This window comes from Pongo pygmaeus, chromosome X (genome assembly GCF_028885625.2).
Source record: "Pongo pygmaeus isolate AG05252 chromosome X, NHGRI_mPonPyg2-v2.0_pri, whole genome shotgun sequence".
In the NCBI taxonomy this organism is placed as follows: domain Eukaryota; kingdom Metazoa; phylum Chordata; class Mammalia; order Primates; family Hominidae; genus Pongo; species Pongo pygmaeus.
In genome coordinates, this window is record NC_072396.2 from 76,417,524 (window position 1) to 76,435,506 (window position 17,983).

At 37.0% G+C, this 17,983-nt stretch overlaps 1 pseudogene; it reads left to right on the plus strand.

Moving 5' to 3' along the window:
* Window positions 1-1,624: 1,624 nt before the first annotated feature.
* On the plus strand, window positions 1,625-12,876 carry LOC129024121 (14-3-3 protein zeta/delta-like; annotated as a pseudogene).
* Window positions 12,877-17,983: the final 5,107 nt, after the last annotated feature.

A 17,983-nucleotide genomic window follows, 5' to 3' on the forward strand; every position in this document is an offset into this window, starting at 1 on the left:
ATGGGTAAATCGTTCTTGATATCTGACTTCTGTGCTTTCTAAAATTTTTGCCTTAAATCCTTCTCCTTCTACCCCAGAGACTAAAAGTTCTTCTGAAGAGCAGGTGAGACCAGGTGGAGGGAAACAAACAGAGGAGCGTGAAGCCCCTGAATCAACTAGAAAGGTGATAAATTCACGTTTAGGCCCCACCTTCAAATTTATCAAGGGCTCCTGGTGGGACTCAAAATAAAAGAGGTGGAGCCCCCTGACTCCCTTATTGTTCCTCAAAAGTCATGAGTGTGAAAGTTTCTCTCTCTCTCTCTAGTTCAGGACACTCCCTCTTAAAGTGGCCTGTTTTTCCACATTGGTAACATATATCTTGTCCTTCTCCCTTCTCAGTCTTAGCATTCTCTGCACTTGCCCCCCTATACCCCTTAGGGGGCTTATTAGTTGAAGACCTCAGCCCTCCAGATGGAGGCTTGGGTCCTCTTAAGACCGATCTAGGCCCCTTATAATCTCTGGCCCCCTGGAAGCCCTGCTTAGAGATATATGGATTTGGAGCCATCTGCTGGAAGGTAGATAACATAAGTTTTGTCTTTTGTTTTTGTTTTTCCTCATCTCTTCTGACATATACTGTTTGAGCCTCCCTAAGCAGTTCACTCAGGGGATAGTCCTCCCAATTTTCTATTTTTAAAATTTTCTTGAAACGTCTGGCAAACTTTTAGTAACAAAATGAAGTTTTAACCTTCACTGTCCAAGGGGATTTTCCAGATCAAGGCCTGCATATTGTCTCATTTGCTCCCCGAATCTAAGAATCTAGCGTGTACCTCATCTTTTTCCTGTTGAATATCAAATGCTTTAAAAAGATTTCGAGTTCGGGGTACTGATACTCGAATTCCTTTTGTTATTACCTCCCTTAGATCCTGCATGTTTTCTCAGTGATTTGCATTGTTATTGTCCCACTGAGGGTCGTGGGCGGGAAATTTATGGTCCACAGGAGGAACATTTTGACCCGGAGGGTGCTCACGTTCCCAAACTGCCACAGCAGCCCTCCGAATCATACTTCGTTCTTCCCCTGAAAAGAGGATGCCCCGATGGACAACAACTCAGCCCAAGTGCATATCTGAGGCCCTAAAAATTGATCAATTTGATCTGCTACTCCATAAGGGTCATCCGGTAATGGCTTAAGCTCCTTTTTTAAATTCCGGACCTCTGAACTAGTTAAGGGAGCATTTACAAAGCCAATAGCCCCTCTGCCTTGTGGTACATCTCTTAAAGGAAAGAAAGTTGGATCTGGCTCTTTGGGTGTAGAGGGAAATACAAAGTTTTGAATATCTTTTTTTACATTGCTCTATTTCACATTGAAGCCCCTTTAAAGATAGATTGGGAGGGGGCAGGCTCACATGACGGTAATTCTGCAGAGTCGGGATTATAAGGGGGGGAGGGCGAAATATGAGCATAAGTATCACAAGCAAAGGAGGGATCCACAGCAGCAGCTGGGAGAATCGAACAGGCTGAGGCGCTGCCTGAAACAGCTGGGAAGTAACCCGCAACAGGAGCCAGGGGGATGGCACAGGCTGGCGCGTGACCTGACACAGGGACTGGAGGGGAGTGTTAATTTATTAATTGGATTACTGGCTTCAAGATGGAGCTCTTCAAGGAAGAAGGCCAGGAAGACTTGCAGTTTCTAGAGCCTAATAAGCAGGCACAACTGGAAGGCAAAACAGATTCCCAAACAATCAGTGTCCCATTTTCATACTGGATCCTGTATTCCCAAAAGACAAACTCTATGGAACACGACAGTGCAATAATTTTACTGTGTATTTTATTGCAAAGTAACCCAAAGCCAATTAGCCCACTTTGTGATCAGCCCATCCTCCCATGGGAGTCACCTCTCAGCAGACAGTGGGGACATTTCCATATTTTCTAGGCGGCAAAGTGCATGCTTCTCTAATCCAAATGTGCAAAGAGTTGAGTATTCACCCATAATTGCCATTTGCTATCCCTAAAAGTATATTTAGCCTTAGAGTTTGAAAGAAATGTATCTGCTTTAAATTCCTTGAGTTTCATGAGGAAAACAGGTTTTTTCCCAAAATGGGGTCTGTGACACCTCCTCTATTTTTCCCAAGGAGTCTCAGGCACACATATGGATTGCAGCACTATTCTCAATAGCAAAGAGTTGGAATCAACCTAAATGCCCATTGGTGATAGACTGGATAAAGAACATGTGGTTCATATACACTTTGGAATACTATGCAGCCATAAAAAACAATTTAATGTCCATTGCAGCAACATGGACAGAGCTTGAGGCCATTATCCTTAGCAAATTAATGCAGGAATAGAAAACCAAATCCTGCATGTTCTCACTTATAAGTGGGAGCTAAATGATGAGAACATATGGACACATAGAGTAGAACAACACACACTGGAGCCTTTCAGAGGGTGGAGGGTGGGAGGAGGGAGAGGATCAGGAAAAATAACTAGTGTGTACTAGGCTTAATACCTGGGTGATGAAATAATCTGTACAACAAACTCCCATGACACAAGTTTACCTGTGTAACAAGCCTGCACTTGTACCCTTGAACATAAAAGTTAAAAAAGGTAAAAATAAGTAAAATAGAAACAAACATATAATAGAGGAAATAAGCAAATATTTTATTTAAAACAATTGATAAAGTAAAATTTAAATAAAATACAAATTATCAAAACTATGAATAAAAAAGTGATCACCCTTAGTGATTCTACGTTTAAAAATATAATAGAATACTATAAATAGCTGTATGCAAACAAATCCAATATCTAAGACTAAGTGGATAAATTTGTTGGAAAAAATAACAAAAGAAAACATACTAATCTGAATAGTCTTTGAATAAACTGAATTCCTTGTTATACATTGTCCTATAAAGATAATTTCAAATCAAGATGGCTTAGCTGGTAAATTTTTTCAAATAATTAAATAATAAATATTACCAATGTTATACAAAATTTTCCAGAGAATATACATCATATAGTTCCTAAACTGTTTTATAAAACCAGCATAACTTTGATCTGAAAATAGGACTGTTACAATGTGAGAAGATCATTTAAAACTAATGTAGATCATGAATATAGATACAAAATTCTAAACATAATAAAAGCTGGCAGTATACAGAGATATATAAAAATTACTGTATTTCATATCCCTGTGAAATTTAGTCCAGAAATATGATTGCTTTAAAAGTTTAATAATCAATATAATTCACATAATAAGGAAATAAAGACAGAGAAAATGTATTTGGTATAACCCAATACATATGCATAATTTTTTTTAAATTTTGAAAACATTGTGGCAAAAGGGAACTCCATTAGGAGCAGAATATATTTGAAACCTTTGTAGATAACAGAAACTCCATGTGAAAATATTAAATGAATTGATATACAGTTTCAAAACACAAGAAGGTTGTCCACTCTCACCACATTAATTCATTAGTGCAATGAAGGTCTTAAGCAGTGCAATAAGCAATAAAAAGTCATAAAAGGTACAATGATTGTAAAAGAAAACAAAAATCTGCCATTATTCAAGTGACAAAATTGTGTACATGTAAAGTCCAAAGTAATCTCTGAGCAGATTATGCAAATTAATGTCAAATTAGTATGATTCTTGAACCACAATTAGTATACAAAAATTAGTGCAGAAGTTTTATTTTTTTTTCAAGACGGCAGATTGGAGGCATTATTAGCATGCCTCCCCAACTTGGAAAGGCAAAATAGTATATAGAGATTCATGCTGTGAACTTTTTTCCAAGAAGCATTGCAGGAACTCTACAGGAAAGCTGAAAGAAACTACAAACATTTTGAAAGAAGCAACAGGCTGCAGCTTACACAATGAGCCAGGCAGAAAGCTTCAGGTTCTCAGAGTGTGAGAGAGGGATAAACTGCCTGTATGATACACATTCCCATCAGAAAACCTGCCAATCCAGGCCACTGGGGAAGATTTTAACCCTACTCAGCACTGGAACTGATTTAGGGAACAGTGGGGAAAATAAAAGTAGGAGCAGTGAGAAGAGCTTTGCTTCCATTCCCAGTCTCTAGTGTAGATGAAGGGGGCCATTTCTGATTCTACCTCACAGGGGACACTGCAGAATTCTTCCAGCTAACTCAAGTGGTGGTCACAGGTTGAGGGAAACCCCCAACTGAGATTCATGACATAATTTTGAGTGGGGATGAACTCCTTTGGCCAGAACTTGGAGGCAAATGGGAAGTGGGCTGCAGCTGCAAGTGCAGGAGCTGGATGCCCTGGCTAGATGGGCAGACCAGGAGGGGTGTGGCCTGAAAGCTGTGGTTGCTCGGTGGAAAGGCTTATGGCCTGGGGCAGTTTTGGATTCTGAGTGCAGACTTCCTGGAAATTAGCTAGCTGCTGCTAGTGGAATACTGTAGGTGTGAGACCTGACTTGCCAAGTGTCTAGGAGCTGAGTGGGGCTTACTGCCACCTGCTACTCACCACCCCATGTACGAACTCTTCTGTGCAACAAAGACCATTTTGCTCCTCCCTGGAACATTACCCAAATTTCCAGAGAACTGTCAACCAATATTCACTGGGGCCACTGCTTGCCCTGCACATGGAGAGCCAGAGCACAAATTTGTCTGACCCAGCTTCCACTTGGCTTTGCTCCTCTACCTGACCTGGTAGTTTAACACAAAGGACAGAAACTTTTGGGAGCTCTATGACCCCACCCATTGCCTGAGGCACCAGAGTACCTCCTCATGGTAACATAAGGCAGGCACAAGTCTCACTGCTACCACTGTGGCTGGCACTCTTTTGCAGAAGCCATCTCCTGGCTGGAGGCCAATTGACACAGTCCATTACAGAATCTCCAGGTAGAATACTACAGCACCCAGGAAGGAGAAAACCTGATAGCATAGCCTCAGCTATCACCATTGCCTGCAGCACCATGGTTAATCAGAAGTATGTCCACATGATGAGTTTATTACTACTACAACCAGCATTTGATAAACCCAATACACTAAAGCTATTTATAACCAAATAATTTCACATCACTCTCCTGCTACACCCATTGGAGCTGGTGCTGGTACCTGCTGCTGAGAGACTTGAGGAAAAGTCACATCACTGAATCCCTTGCCAACATTCTCCAACACCAGCCTGGAGTATGGCAGCTCCACTGGGCAGCTAGAACCAGGGGAACAGCAGCATCTACAGGAGTCTGGTGCTCAGGGACTCCTACTCCTAGGGGAAGGGAGAGTGCACCACATACCTGTGAGAAAAAAGAATTTAGATGGCAGTGCTTGAGTCCCATAATTTTCTGCTTGTGGGAAGTTTCTTTCAGCAGAATTACAGATGCAGTGCTGGGCTCAGTAGGGAAAATCTGTAGCTCTACCCCAACATTCAGGCAGCCCTGGTGCTCATGAAGATTTTTGGAGAAGGGAACATTTGTTCCCCTTGTCCACTACTGCAGACACAGCTGGGGCTTCTCCCATGCAAGCTCAGCAGGGGTACACCTATAGACAGCCTTTCTGGAGCACTTCAGAGTGACTGCATTCCCACAGGAAGAGTGCCTTTCAGGTTCAGGCTTGCATAAAAAGTAGAGTCACAGTACCTCTCTATTTAAAACATCAACCTCATTGCAGATGAAAAGATGTGCCTGTCTGATTTGAATAGCCTGGACACTGGGTCAAGAGTGTGACTAGGAAGTGGACCACTCTCCTGCTGGTTTGGCAGAGGCGTTGAGGTGGCTCTCTCCTTTCACTCTGATAAGACCTCAGTGTGTTTCACTGAGAGTTCCCCCAGCCACCTATGTCAAAGTTGGGACTTTCTGCATGTGAGAAGTTTCTTTCAGCAGAAGTACAGATGCAGTGCTGGGCTCAGTCTGAAAAGCTATGTGGCTCTACCTCAACAGTCTGACAGCACTGGTGCTTGCGAAGGGTATTGGAAAAGCTGGGGTTTCTCCCATGGGAGCTCGGCATGGGTGAACCTGTAGACAGCCTTTCTGGAACACTTCAGGGTGATGAAATCCCCAAAGGAGGAATGTCCCTCCATGTTCAGACATGCACTAGGAGTAGAACCACAATCTCTCTTTACATTGAACAACAGCATTCGTGCGCATGAAAAGAGGTGCCTGTCTGATCTGAATAGCTGGAACACTGTGACAGGAGTGTAACTGGGAGGCAGATTGTTTTCCTGCTGGCCTGTCAGGGGAGCTGAGGTGGTTCTCTCACTTCCCTGTGAAAGGACCTCAGTGTGATTAACTGGGAGATCCCCCAGCCACCTCTGTCAGGTTGGGACCTCTCCTCACCACTGGGTATTGCATTTACCCACCTGCTTTAGCCACCACTGGTTTCTAACCAGGGATACCACTCTCATTCCTCTGAAGCCCGAACTATTCAACCTGGAAACAAAATACAGGGGAAAAAATAAATTTTTAAAAAAGTGCACGCTCTGAGGGAACAAGATAAGCTTCAAAAGACCTCTTTCATTTCAACTTCATAGGAGACAGTAAATTTGCTTGCACACTGAGCACATTGCTACTACAAACAGGATTTAAGAAAGCCATGGTACATGGACTCTCTATAACCAAGGAACTCATGCAGAGCCTTCACCTCTGAAAGCAAAAAGAGCCAAACAAGGCTGCAATAAACTGTAAACATTAAAGTCACATCATTAAGGGGGAAAAAGAAATTTTAGAAAGCCATATGGTCAAATCAAAAATAAATTCAAGACTAATTAGAAGAAATAGTCTACCCAAATGAGAAACAGAAAAATAATTCTGGCCATATTACAAAACAGTCTAGAATACTTGCAAAAGATCACACTATCTCACCATCAATGGATTCAAACAAAAATAAAATCCTTTAAATACAAGATAAGTAATTCCAAATGTTGATTATTAAGCTATTCAAAAATATACACGAGAAAGGTGAAAACTAACATAAAGATACTTTTTAGGAATTCAGGATATGAGTAAATATAATCTAAAAAGATAGATATTTTAAAGAAAAACCAATCAGAACTTTTGGAAATGAAAAACACATTTAGGGAATTACAAAATGAAGTGGAATGTTTCAACATTAGACTAGACTTAGTAAAAGAAAGAATTTCAGAGCTCAAAGACAAGACTTTTGAATTGACTTAATCAGACAAAAATAAAGAAAAAAGCATCAAAAGAAATGAACAAAGTATCTTAGAAATATAGGATTATGTAAAATGGCCAAACCTAAGAATAATTGGTGTTACTGAGGGAGAAGAGAAAGCAAAAATTTGGAAAACTCATTTGATAGAATAATTGAGGAAAACTTTCCTAGCCTTTCTAGAGGTTTAGCTATCCATATATAAGAAGTTTAAAGAAAATCTCAGAGATTCCTTGCAAAAAGAACATCACCAACTCATGTAGTCATCAGGCAATCTAAAATCAAAATGCAGAAAAGAATTCTAAGAGCAGTGAGATAAAAACATCAGGAAACCTATAAAGGAAATCCTATCAGACTAACAGTAGGCTTCTCAGCAGAAATATTACAAGTCAGAAGAGATTTGGGTACTGTATTTAACCTCTTTAAACACAACAATTGTCAGTCAAGATTTTTGTATCCAGTAAATTAAGTTTTATAAATGAAGAAGAAATAAAGCATTTTGCAGACAAACAAATGCTGAGACAACTTGTCAGTACCAGACCAGCCCTATAAGAAATGATAAAAGGAGTGCTAAATCTTGAAACAAAAGTTTAATATGCACCAGAATACAACCTCTTAAAATCATAAAACTCTTAGGTTCTATAAAACTATAACACAATGAAAAAAACAACATGTAAAGATAAAAATCAACATAACGACTGGAACAATACCTCATATCTCAATATTAATGTTGAAGGCAAATGGCCTAAATGCTTCACTTATAAGATGCAGATTGACAGAATGGATTAAAAAATCACAAACCAAATATCTGTTGTCTACAAAAGACTCACTTAACACCTAGGGATTCATATAAAATCAAGATTAAAAGTTAGTGTTAGATAAAGGGGTGGAAAAAGATATTCCACATAAATGGAAACAGAAAGCAAGCAGCAGTAGTTTTTCTTATATCAGATAAAGTAGACTTTAAGGCAACAACAATAAAACAAGACAAATAAGGTCATTTAATAAGGATAAAAGGATCAATCCAACAAGAAGATATTACAATCTAAATATATACATATCTAATTTTGTGGCTCCCAGATTCATAAAACAATTACTACTAGACCTAAGAAATGAGATAGGCAGCAACACAATAATAGTGGGGGACTTTAACACATCACTGACAGCATTAGACAGATCATCAAGGAAGAGTGTCAGCAAGGAAACAGTGAACTTAAGCTGCACTGTGGAATAAATAGTCCTCACAGATATTTACAGAACACTCAACTCATGAACTGCAGAATATACATTCTTCTCATTAGCACATGGAACCATCTTCAAGACAGACCATATGATAGGCTACAAAACAAGCCTTCACAAATTTCAAAAATCAAAATTATACAAAGTGTCTTCTCAGACCACAGTGGAATAAAACTAAAAATAAACTCTAAAAGGAACACTCAAAATTACACAAATATATGGAAATTAAACAATCTGCCCCTGAATGGTTTGGGGGTTAACAGTAAAATCAAGATGAAAATTTGAAAATTCTTTAAAATGAGTGATAATAGTGATGCAAGTTACCAAAACCTCTGAGATACAACAAAAGCAGTGTTAAGATGAACGTTTATAGCACTAAATAGCTATATCAAAAAGTCCAAAAGATAACAAATTGACAACCTAATGTCACACCTCAGGGAACTAGAAAAACAAAAAGAAATCAAACATAAAACTAGCAGAACAAAAGAAATAACAAAGATCAGAGTAAAACTAAATGAAATAGAAAAAAAATACAAAACATCTATGAAACAAAAAATTGCCTCTTTGAAAAGATAAACAAAATTGATAGTCCATTAGTTAGATTAACCAAGAAAAGATTCAAATAAACTCAATTACAAATGAAAATGAAGATATTAAAATCAACACCACAGAATACGAAAGATCATTCAAGACTTCTATGAACGCTCTATGCACACAAAGTAGAAAATGTAAAGGAAATGAATAAATTCTTGGGAATATACAACCCTCCTAGATTAAACCAGGAAGAAAAAGAAACCTTGAATATACCAATAACAATCAGTGCAATTAAATCAGTAATAAAAAAAATTGCTAACAAAAAAATTCCAGGGCCAGATAGATCCACAGCTGAATTCCACCAGACATTCAAAGAAGAATTTAGAAGAATTCTTCTAAAACTATTTCAAAAGATTAAGAAAGAGGAAATAATTCATAATTCAGTCTGTAAAGCAATATCACTCTGATACCAAAACTAGGAAAAAAAATAACAAAAAAAGGAAACTACAGCTCAATATCCCTGATGACCATAGATGCAAAAATCCTCAACAAAACACTAGTAAACTGAATCCAATAGCACATCAAAAAGATAATACACAATACACCACAATCAAGTGGATTTCATCCCAGGCATGCAGGGATGGTTTAACATATGCAAGTCAATAAATATGATAAATTATATAAATGGAATTGTAAACAAAAACTATATGATTATCTCAATGGATGCAGAAAAAGCATTTGATAATATCCAGCATTCTTTTATGAAAAACACATTCGACCAACTAGACATAGAAGGGACATAACTCAAAATAATAAAGGCATATATGAAAAACCCACAGGCAACATCATATAGGGAAAAGTTGAAAGCATTCTCCCTGAGAACTAGAACAAGACAAAGATGTCCACACTCAGCTCTTCTGTTCAACATGGGACTGAAAGTCCTGGCCAGAGAAATCAGGCAAGAGAAACAAAGAAAAAAGAAAAGAAAAGAGAAAAGAAGAAAAGAAAAGAAAAGAAAAGAAAGGGAAAGGAAAGGAAAAGAAAGAAAGAGAGAGAAAGAAAGAAGAAAGAAAAAAGAGAGAAAGGAAGGAAGGAAGGAAAGAAGGAAGGAAGGAAGAAAGGAAGGAAGGAAGAAAGGAAGATAATCCAAATTGGAGAAGAGGAAGTCAATCTATCTCTGTTGGCCAATGATGTGATTGTATAACTAGAAAACCCTAAAACCTCCTCCAAAAAACTCCTAGATTCAATCAATGAGTTCAGTAAAGTCTCAGGTTACAAAATCAATATGCACAAATCATTAGCACCACTATACACCACCAACAACAAAGTTGAGAATCAAATCAAGAACTCAGTCCCTTTTAAAATAGTTGCAAAAAAAAAAAAAAACATAGGAATATACTTAACCAAGGAGGTAAAATATCTCTGTAAGAACTATAAGACACTGCTGAAAGAAATCATAGATGACACAAATAGAAACACATCTCATATTCATGGATTAGAAGAATCAATATCATGAAAATGACCATACTGCCCAAAGCAAACTGCAGATTCAATGTATTTTCTATCAAAATACAAACATTTTTTCTCACAGAATTAGAAAAAAAGGAATCCTAAAATTCACATGGAACCAAATAAGAGCCTAAATGGCAAAAGCAATCCTAAGCAAAAATCACTAATTTGGAGGCATCACATTACCTGACTTCAAATTACACTGCCAAGCTGTAGTTACCAAAACAACATGGTGCTGGTATAAAAGTCAATACATAGACTAATGGAACAGAATATATAACCCAGAAATAAAACCAAATACTTACAAGCATGATCTTCGACAAAGCATACAAAAGCATAAATTGGGGAAAGGACATCTTACTTAATAAGTGGTGCTGAGAAAACTGGATTTTCACATGTAGAAGAATGAATCTGGATCCCCATCTCTCATCTTATAAAAAAATCAACTCAAACTGGATCAAAGATTAAAATCTAAGACATGAAACAATAAAATTTCTAGAAGAAAATCCAGGAAAAACTCTTCTGGACATTGGCCTGGCAAGGAATTTATGACTAAGACCCCAAAAGCAAGTGCAAAAATAAATTAATTAATTAATAGGACCTAATTCAACTAAAAATCTTCTGCACAGAAAAAGAAATAATCAGCAGAGTAGACAGAAAACCCACAGAGTGGGAGAAAATATTTGTGAAGCATACATCTGACAAAGGATTAATATTCAAAATCTACAAGGAACACAAACAAATCAGCAAGAAAAGAATCCCATTAAAAAGTAGGCAAATGACATGAATAGGCATTTCTCAAAATAAGATATACAAATGGCCAATGAACATATGAAAGAATGCTCAACATCGCTAATTTTAGGGAAATGCAAATTAAAACCACAGTGAGATACCACCTTACCCTTGCAGAATGACCATTATTAAAAAGTTTAAAAACAATACATGTTGGTGTGAATGTGGTGGAAAGGGAACACTTATACACTGCTGGTGGGAATGTAAACTAGTACAACCTCTATGAGAGACAGTGTGGAGATTCCTTCAAGAACTAAAAGTAGATCTACTGTTCAATCCAGGAATCCCACTACTGGATATCTACTCAAAGGAAAAAAAAAAAAACAAAACATGCCATTATACCAAAAGACAACTGCATGCATGTTTATTGTAGCACAATTCACAATCACAGAGATATGGAACCAGCTTAAGTGCCCATTGACCAATGAGTGTATAAAGAAAATGTGGTATATGTACAACATGGAATACTACCCAACCATAAAAAATAATAAAATATGTCTTTTTCAGGAATTTGGATGGGATGGAGGTGGAGGCCATTATTTTAAGTTAGGTAACTCAAGAATGGATAAAAAATACTGTATGTTCTCACTTATAACTGGGAGCTAAGCTATGTGTATGTAAATGCATAAAGAGTGGTATAATGTACTTTGAAGACTCAGAAAGTAGAGGTTTAGAGGTGGGTGAGGAATAAACTACATATTGAGTACAACCTACACTGCTCTAGTGATGGTGCACTTAAATATTAGACTTCACCATTACACAGTTCATTCATGTAACCAAAAACCACATGTACCTCAAAAGCTATGGAAATTTTTTAAATGTTTAAAAATAAATACGTACATACATAACAAAAAAAAATGAAAATTAATTGTAGAATCTCAGCCTCGCTCCTGCCGCCACTGCCACCCAGAGACTGCTAAGCCCCAGTTCATCTGCCACCACCCACTCCAGACACAGAACATCCAGTCATAGATAAATATGAGTTGGTTCAGAAGGCCAAACTAGTGGAGCAAGCTAAGCAATATGATGACATGGCAGCCTGCATGAAGTCTATCACTGAGCAAGGAGCTGAATTATCCAAGGAGGAGAGGAATCTTCTTTCAATTACTTATAAAATTGTTGAAGGAGCCCATAGGTCATCTTGGAGGGTCTTTTAAGTATTAAACAAATGAGGGAAGGTGCTGAAAAAAAAAAGCAATTAGCTCAAAAGTACAGAGATAAAATTGAGACTGAGCTAAGACATATCTGCAATAAAGCACTATCTCTTTTGGAAATGTACTTGATCCCCAATGCTTTACAGAGAGCAAAGTCTTCCATTTGAAAATAAAAGGACACTACTATGGTTTTGTAGCTGAGGTTTCTTCTGGTGATGACAAGAAAGAGATTGTGGATCAGTCACAACAAGCATACAGAGAAGCTTTTGAAATCAGCAAAAAGGAAATGCAACCAACATATCCTACCAGATTGGGTCTGGCCCTTAATTTTTCTGTATTCCATTATGAGATTCTGAACTCCCCAGATAAAGCCTGCTCTCTTACAAAGACAGCTTTTGATAAAGCCATTGCTGAATTTGACACATTTAGTGCAGAGCCATACAAAGACAGCACAGTAGTTTTGAAACTACTGAGAAATGGCTTGACATTGTGGACATCAGATACCCAAGGAGATGAAGCTGAAGCAAGAGAAGGAGGAGAAAATTAAACAGTCTTTCAACTTTCGTCAGCCTCATTCTAAAATTTACACAGTAGATCATTTTTCCTCCATGCTGCCCCACAAGTAGTTTTCTTCTTTATAATTTATGACAGTTTTTTAATTTGATAAAAACCTGTTACTTTTATTTGAATTTCTATATTTCCCATGTGATTTTTTATGTTTAATGTTAGGGGACTAGAGCCGGTGAATATTTTTATGGAGTTAAATGTTTTCACCTTGAGGTAGACAATATGCAGATGTAAAATTTTTACACAAGTTATATGTTTGGAATGGTACTTTTTGTACACTGTGGCTTCACAAGGGCCAGTGTAAAACTGCTTCCATGTCTAAGCAAAGAAAAACTGCCTACATATCAGTTTGTCCTGGTGGGAAATCAAAGGGATAATTGGTTCCAGTCACAGATGTAGCAATTGTGAATACTTTCAGGTATGAATCACTTACAAGGCTGTAATAGAAACAGGTACACTACGGATACCACATGTTGAACCATGTCTATCTGTGGAATGCTCGACTTCAATGTGCATACCTTTGATTACAGCTGCAGAAGTGTTCCTTTCAACAAAGTTGTGACTCAATTTACTCTGGATAAGGGCAGAAATGTTTTACATTCTATTATTTGTAAAGTTGTCTGCTGTTTGTGTTTATTATTTTTTGCTACACTCATTTTATTTGTATTTAAATGGTTTAGGCAACCTAAGAAAAAATGAAAAATTAAAAATGCAGTAAAAGCAAATTGCTTGATATCCATTACTATATATATATATATATATATACACACACACACTTTAATATACTATATATACTTTATAGATAGCACAGCAGTAAAACAAAAAATACCTTGTATTTGAGATGATAGCTAGCTTTGTTTAATGTCTTAAACATTTTCATGAGCAATTCGAGTTTAGTTGTTAAGAACACATATACTGTTTATGTAAGTAGAGTAAAAGTTTTATGAGTAGACATTTCAACTGTGGTTTCTATAGTTTTCCATGTAAGTTCGTCTTTTGGTTCTGAAACTTCTCTAAAAGAAATTGTATATTTTTAGAAATTTATTTATTTTCTCTTGATAGCTAATGGGCTTTTTACCAAGTTTAAACACAAAGATTATCATAAGGAAAATATTATTAACATAACTACTGTTTTCAATAATTTCCCATGTTCCCTTCTGCTTCTCCCATTCTGAAAAAATGAGTTATTATTTTTTGGGAGGGAGGGAGAGATTGATTTTTATAAGGGTAATATGTTCCATTTAAAATGTTGGTATACAGCATTTTCTAACTTAGGAAGCCACAGTGTTTTTGGCCCATCATGACACTGGGTAGTATTAACTGTAAGTTTTGTGCTTCTGAATCACATTTATTTTAGAAGAATTTTTTGATACTGTTATAGTCTGCCTTCAATTCTGATCCTTTATTCTTTCTATGTATCAGGTGCACAAAATTACCTGCCTTTTTTAGTCCTCTGTCTTATCACTAACCATTCCTACTTGGTGGCCATGTACTTGGAAAAAGACCACATAATATTTCTGGCTCCAGTCAATGTCTAAAATACCATGCTTCCCTTGCTTGCATTCCACAAACTATTTTCCTCATCCTATTTATTGCAGCAAATCTCTCTTTAGTTAATGAGATTGTGTTTAAGTTCTACCTATTCTGAATGGTCTGTCATTTTCTACCTTTAAAATCTATTATCTTTTTCTTCCTCTGTTTTTTAAATAATGATGGGGCTAAGTTATACTCAAAGCTCACTCTACAGAATAGCCCTTTAACACTTTTCAAAAAACAGCAAACAAAACAATGCTATTTTGAAAGTTTTATTTTCTTTTAGGGTGCAAGCTTCTCAAGAGCAGGGACATTTTCTATATGTTCTATAATGCCTAGTACATTGTAAATGCTCAATGTTGATGATGAGAGGCAATGCGTCTTAATGACAAGGGGGAAAAACTAAAATCTCCCCCTAAAAAAAAACCAATTATGTCTTCATATTCTAATAGAAAGAAGAAAACTAAATTTAAAAATATACTGCTGGATTCCTTTCAGGATAGAGTAGTTTCTATCTCCTCTAGGCTTCTCTCACACAAATAAAAAATATGGACATAACAAAACATAAAACAACTCTGAAGGATGGGAAGGATGGAAAGAAGAGGGTGGACTGCTTAGGAATCTTGAAATATTAGAAACTTGATGTGCTCCCTGTGTTTCCTTTTTGCCTTCCATATGTTAGACAGGGCACTGGAGAAACCAACTCAGAATTACTAACAGACATAGGAAAAAAAAGGTGGTGTTAAGGGGTCGCAATGAAGAAATTGAACTTCCACTCCCTGCTTGGTCCTGGGAGAGGGTACTTTAATTCCCTCACTTGTGTGGTGTTAGTGGAACCAAGCAGGAAGTTGGGCTTCCACCTCTACCTAGCAGCAAAATAAAGCAGAATGAGCAGTAAATGGCAAAGCTAGTCAGCACTTTGCTTTCCCCACTGTTGTGCTGTGGGTCGCAGCAGAAAGTTGAGATTCCACCCCCATGAGACAGTAATGGGGTACTACTAGGAAGAACACTTCTCTTCCAACTCCTGGTGTCAGTAGGAACCATTAAGGAGCTAAACTGCCACCTCTACCCAAAAACAACAGGTGATGTGAGTTAGAACCCTGCTATTATGAAAGATGGTTTCAGTGGATCTCAGCAAGGAGCTGAACTTACACCCTCTCCAAAAGCAACAGGATGACACTAGTGGGCGCACTGCTTTCAGCAATGGCATAGTGGACGGCACTTCTTCCTACCCTGAAACAATAGGTGGTGTGAGCTGGTGTTACTGGGCACTCCACTTTCCCCATAAACATCAGCACAGCCCAAGTTGGAGCAGATCATTCATCCTGACCTAATGTAATGAGGTGTCAAAGAGGCAACAATGGGGCAGTGCCAAGCAGTGTTAGTCAGAGCTCTGTTTTTGCAAGGGTGGTGTCAACAGGGCCCAGTAGGAAGCTCCACTTCCACCCTCACCTAGCACAAATGAGGGGATGTTATTTGGTGCTACTTAGCACTTTCCTTTTCACAAGCCTCTTGTTGGTAGGGACCAGATAAAATTCAACATCATCATCCCACAAAGTCGTGGTGTGAGGCCTGCAAAATGATGCAGTTCAGCACTCTGATTTCCCCTCCATTGATATTAGTGGATGTAGGAAGATGCTGATCATACAATTTCAAATAGCAGCATCAAGGCAGAAGGAGGTGGTATTAGGGGGTTCTAGTTGGGACTAAGTCTTCCATTCCACTAATGTCAACAAGGACAAGTGAGGATATAAACCCCAGTAAGCAGCAATGAAAGAAACAAGTTGGTGCAATGCACTGCTAATCAATCCTCTGTTTTCCCCTTCGATGTCAGTGTTGCCTAACAAAGAGCCAAATTTTCATGCCCCTGAATCAACAATGAGATTCAACATCAAATTTTAGCACTAGCATAACAATAATTAATGAAATTGTATTATACCTAATTTACCAATTAGATATTGTCAGATAGGGTTCTTTTTTTAAAAGCACCAAGTATATGATTACTACAAGAAAATCACTTCAAATGTAATTATTTAGACAGGCTGAAAGCAAAAAGAAAGAAAAAATATATCTAGCATATAAACTCTAATTTTAAAAGAGAACAGGAATGACTATATTAATAACAGGTAAAGTAAAATTTAAAGCAAAGAAAATTACTAGGAACAAGTAACAACATTACATTATGATGTAAATCCATAAAGAAAATGTAGCCATTTAAATGTCTCTGTACCAAACGAGAAAGCTTCAAAATACATGAAGCAAATACTAATAGCATTATAGGGAAAAAATTACATTTATAGTTGGAAACATTGAGAAATATTTCTCAGCAATTGATAGAAATAAGAAAAATTATGTAATGATATAGAAAACTGAACATCATCATCAACCAATATAATCTATGTGTACATTAATAAAACACTATGTAACAACAACAGAATACACATCACATTCTATTCAAACTTCCATGAAGTAATCACTGATATAGACTACACTCTGGGCCACAAAAACAAAACATATGTAAAAGAATTGAATTTATACATATTTTTCCTCAGATTATAATAGAATCAATCTATAAATAAATAACATAAACAAAGAAGAATAATCTCCAAAAGTTTTGAAATTAAACACCACGCTTCTAAATAATTAATGGGTAAAAAAAAAATTCTCAAAAAAATTATGTAGAATAACGAAAGAGAAAATACAACACATCAAATTGTATGCAATAAAGCTAAAGCAATATTGAAGGTAAATTTATGGCACTTTACCTGATATTAATATAGCCACTCTTGTTCTATTTCAAATTGGGGTTTGCATGCAATACATGTTTTTTTCCTTTTGCTTTCAGCCTATCTACATAATTGTATTATAAGTAATTTTTTCTAGTAGCAAGAATATACTGCATCTTTTTCAAAGGTCCAGTCTTATTGCATTGGAAAATAAGAACGATCTCAAATTAAAAATTTAAGCTCTCATATGAAGAAACTACAAAAAGAAGAAAAAATAAATTTGATGCAAGCAGAAGAAAGCAAATAAGAATAAGAAAAAAATCTTAATGAATCTAAAAACCAAAAACAATAAAGAAAATCAAAGTAACAGAATGATGGCTTTTGTAAAGATTGACAAATTAATAAACTTCTTATGAGACTGACAAAGATATAAAGAGAAAGGACAAAAAATAGCAATATCATAAATGGAACAGATCATATAACTAAAGATCCTAAAGCATTTTACATCAGTGGTCCCAAACCTTTTTGGCACCAGAGACAAGTTTTTTGGAAGACAATTTTTCCATGGACTGAGGGAAAGTTGGGGAGTGGGTGGTTTCAGGAAGAAACTGTTCCAACTCAGATCACCGGGCATTAGTTAGATTCTCATAAGGAGCACGCAACCTAGATCCTTTGCATGCACAGTTCACAATAGGGTTTGCACTCCTATGAGACTCTAAAGCTGCCATTGATCTGACAGGAGACAGGTTGTAATTCTCACTCGATCACTGCTCACCTCTGGCTATGTGGCCCAGTTCCTAACAGGTCATGGGCTGGTACCAGTCTGCA